Source organism: Branchiostoma belcheri, unplaced genomic scaffold, assembly GCF_001625305.1.
Source record: "Branchiostoma belcheri isolate BF01 breed outbred unplaced genomic scaffold, Haploidv18h27 scaffold303, whole genome shotgun sequence".
NCBI lineage: Eukaryota > Metazoa > Chordata > Leptocardii > Amphioxiformes > Branchiostomatidae > Branchiostoma > Branchiostoma belcheri.
In genome coordinates, this window is record NW_017803914.1 from 105,914 (window position 1) to 110,663 (window position 4,750).

Here is a 4,750-nt window from a genome sequence, read left to right on the forward strand (position 1 = left end):
CTGAAAATAACACATTCGGACGTCACACTGGTGAGAAACCCTACAGGTGTGAGGAATGCAGCAAGCAGTTCAGAGTACTGGGCCATCTGAAGAGCCACATGCGGACTCACACTGGGGAGAAACCCTACAAGTGTGAAGAGTGCGGCATACAGTTCGTTGAGCAGGGCAAGCTGAAAATACACATTCGGACTCACACTGGTGAGAAACCCTACAGATGTGAGGAGTGCAGCAAGCAGTTCAGTACCCTGAGCCAACTGAAGAGGCACATGCGGACTCACACTGGGGAGAAACCCTACAGGTGTGAGGAATGCAGCAAGCAGTTCAGTCATCTCGGTAATCTGAAGACCCACATGAGGACTCACACTGGGCATGATTCTTAAAAATGTGACGAGTGTTGCAGACCATCACAAAAGTCAAACAAATTTGAAACATTGTTTTGCACAGTGACCTATCGGAAGCATGAAAGCACATTGTACAGGAACATCAGTATTCTGATGAAAGTATGTTGTTACTGCTAACATAAGTTGATAACCTATCAATAGGAGAGAGAATTTGGGAGTAGCTTGCTTTTGTTGTAATTTGTTACTATTGTCATTTTTCTTGTTAAAACTTAGTTCTGGAGATAACAAAGTAACTTTTTAGACAATAGGTAAAGTTCCCAATAGGTGAAGATGGGGCTTTGTCTTAGACTGAAGTTTTTGTAGCACATCTTTTAAACTGTTTGTTCTTACTATCTAGGATCCAAACATTTCTTTCTTAGCAAAAGCTGGAAACTGTTTGTATGGATCCTGTTAGAATTTTTCTTATCTACTTATCGTACTTATCTATATTGTTTTCTTAGATTTGGGCAGAGAGTTCTGAATGGTAGTGAAATGAGAAGTATTGAATAAAGTAAAGCCAAGTTATTACTATTACCTGCTGTAATGATATAGTCGTGCATATAGTTTGTAATCCTACAAGTATTAGTAACTAGGTACCATATTTCAAGACAATTGTTGAAGGAAGCAGAGTGTAGTGTTGTAGTTTCATTCTTCTTTATATACTTCCCGTTTATAGACATTTTTGTTATGTTTTGCATATCTAAAGTTGTTCAAGCTACTAGTATATTTTGAAAATAAACCTTACTGTTTGATTCGCATTTGTCATTTGTATATTTAAGTAACATAATGTTTGTTGTAACAGATCATATATGAAATCAATGCTGCAGTATGATCAAGTAATTGGACATCATGCCATCATGTAACTGGACATACATAAGGTATTAGTAACTCACCTGCCCTTGCTGTAGCCCTTTAGTATCGATATCCGGAATATGCCTTCAAGTACCAGAGTTATCAACCAAGGATTCAGGTGTTCAAGAATTCATTCTTTCCTAGAACTATCGCAGAGTGGAACTCACTGTCACCAAGTACAGTAGGGGCATTGTCAATAGATAGCTTTAAACGATGTCTAGAGCTAGAAGTTCAAGGGTTAGGTGTAACAAGTCGATCGATAACCAGCTGCCGCCGCGCCGCGAAGCTGGTGTGTTACGCCAAAAGGCGGTTATACCGGCTATACAGATACAGATACATAACATTAGCTGTCTCCCGGTTAAAAACATCAACTGAAGATCAGTGGGAATCCTGCCTCACCTCGACGTCCTTGAGTCTGTGCGACAGGTCAGCAATGGACGCCTTCTGGTCTGCAATGGACGCCTTCTGGTCAGCAATAGACGCCTTCTGGTCGGCAATGGACGCCTTCTGGTCGGCAATGGACGCCTTCTGGTCTGCAATGGACGCCTTCTGGTCTGCGATGGACGCCTTCTGGTCAGCAATGGACGCCTTCTGGTCGGCAATGGACGCCTTCTGGTCTGCAATGGACGCCTTCTGGTCTGCAATGGCTGCCGTCAAGTGAAGGTAAACAAGAATGTTCATAAGAAGGGAACACACAAACAGCCAGAACTAGCGGCAGACGTCTCACATCGCCACGCCGCGTTTCTCCCGTTATTCACGTCGCCGTTGTACTAGTATTTACCCATATTGATAACTTAGCCGTTTTGTAGGATCAAATTAAGTGAAAACTGCCTTTAGAACTGAAGCAGCTGCGACTACACCGAGCTGCAATCCTTCGAACTAAAGGCCAGGTTTGGGTCACGGCACATTTGCCTCTGGCAACCACTAGGGCCCTGTTCATTTGTTAGATAGCCTGGGTTCCACACAAAGTATTTCAGTGACCCTGGGTCTGGTAGGGTCAGGTAGACCTACGAACGGTCAGTATCTGAGCGTAAGGCCCATTGGTGGAACAGCAGGAAGCAATTGTACACCTCTGCTATGATTGGTTAAAAACTCCCAGCTGTATCTTTGAATCTTCACCAGCAGATGAGATAAAACTGTAAATAAGGTGTATTTTGTCCTGGTGTGTTAGAGGACTGTTACCTAAACAAACAGGAAAGCCTGGCTTGTACACTACTTCTACTGTTAAATTAAGTTCTGCTGTTATTTTGGAAAATAAACTCCAACCACATCTAGAAAATTGACTGGTTAATGATTAACTGTTAAACCCAAGATTGTCTCCGATCCTGCTGTATGGTGGTGCCATGTAATATACACCATGTAATGTACGTATTATGTACCATGTAATTATAACAGGCTACCTGTGGTGTGAGGGGTCATCAATCACATCTTCTCCTCCCATGGCTGAGAGCCTTTCCTAAGGCTCACGGCCAGACCCAGGCTCGCTGAGATACTTTGTGTCCAGTGTGCTATAGGTCTGGAACCCAGGCTAGGGTTGATTGAGAACCTGATGAACGGTACCTTATTTCGTTTTGCAAATCCAGCAGAAATGAAGCGAGCTCGACAAACTGACTAGCCAACAAATTGTGTAGCCATAGCACTAAATTTGTCTGTAATGGGTTGTATCATGAGTTGGACGATTGGTTACTTGGAATTTTTGTCAAATCGATCAAGGTTACTTGTACGAATGTATTTAGTTAAATCAGATTCTTTCTTATTGTGATCATGTTATATGTACAATGTACTTCGTGGTGAAATAAGTGAAATGAAATGAGGCTTTCTTTCAACTTGTATGAATGAGTAGAAAAATTTCGTTACCGGCTGTAGTAAACTGTTGCAGATAACTTTCATATACACTGTCATGTATGTCAGGTTCATGGAATGATTTCAAGCAAGTTCGTGATGTTGTGTGTTCTTGGTTCCCTTAGCGACGCAGATGCAGACGCTAGTGTGTCGGAGGTCCCTATGGCCTGCGACCGCCGCCCTTGCCCGCTTGTCCGACTCCGGCAGTGCCGTTACGTTTCCCTCATTGACTCACTCACAGTGTTGAGGTATCATGCATCGGCTGCAGTGTGATGCTTACTGCAGATTCTTACATTCTGAATTGTGCTGTCCTACTTTGCTACATTTAGTTTATGTGGCAGTTTATAGAATCCAATGTGTGGAGCTTGAAATAGCCACCTGTAACTTGCAATTGTAACTGTAGAATATGGAACAAATATTACAAAAAAAGAAAAGAAGAACTAAAGCAAGTAATTCATGATTTTTCACGGTACTTTAATGTTCACTGTTTTCATTCACTTCTGTGCCGTGAACTTAGCATTACCGTTATCAAATGTTTTTCGCCCCTCCATCACCACCGTGACGTTCTGTGAACGTGTCCATTATTTAGCAAAGAAATTGCATCGGAAGTACATTACCCATAGCCTGGGTACCATCCCCAGTAGTATATTCGCAAACTCTATAACTGGTTATAGAGTTTGCGAATATACTACTGGGGATGGTACCCAGGCTACATTACCCATGCTTCAATTGAGTTTATGTCTGATAAAATATCATCAACATCGAACTATCAACTAACTGCTTATTATTAGAATTATTAATGAAGTTAATGATAAATATGAGATGGGCCCTAAGTACATAGTTTATTGCACAACGATTGCAACAGGTACATTGTACATTAATAAAAACAACAACAACACAATAATCTATTCAAACTAGAGTACTAAACTAACACCATTCAATACATAATATAATGGAATATTACATTGTGGTTATGACTTTTGTATGGCATATACATGTATACATCGGCGTAGGTGGACAATGATGCAGAGTCAGGGCATAATAGAAGCATGTTAAATGTTGTTTTGTTGTTTCGTGATATTTATCTTTTCCTTTCTTCACTATAAGACAGACATATCATTATGTTTACCGAAGGAAAACATATTATTTTTTCTCAGTTTCTTCTTCTTCTCCAAACAGTGACCTCTGAGCTGGTCAATGGCTGTCTCTCACCATGGCAACTGGTGTTGGGTTACATCATGTTGTAATTTTATAGCAGGAGGGATTTAGACTCCTGTCACCATATATGTGAATGTGTTTGAGTAAGAAAATAACAGAGCAGACCATATGCGAAGGTAAACATTATGCATTTGCTTTACAAATATTACTTTTCTAGTTAGGAAATTGTATTTATCTTCAATGTTGTTTTCTTTTTTTTTTGGCTTTAATATTTTCTATTGAATATATCTACATTTCTAAGCAATGTGCACCAATTCTCAGTCTTGTTATGCTAGTTGCAAAAGATTTGCCAAAAGATAATTCTCCAGAGCAAAGGTTGGAATATGTTTCAAGTTTACCAAAGCTCCTTATCTTTTGTCTCCAGTTGGAAAGAAATGCGTCCTTTAGTCTTTCCTTCAGTTTATTTCCGTTAGTCTCCACCAGACTTCTTTTGCGGGGTGAATACATCATAGAAATCG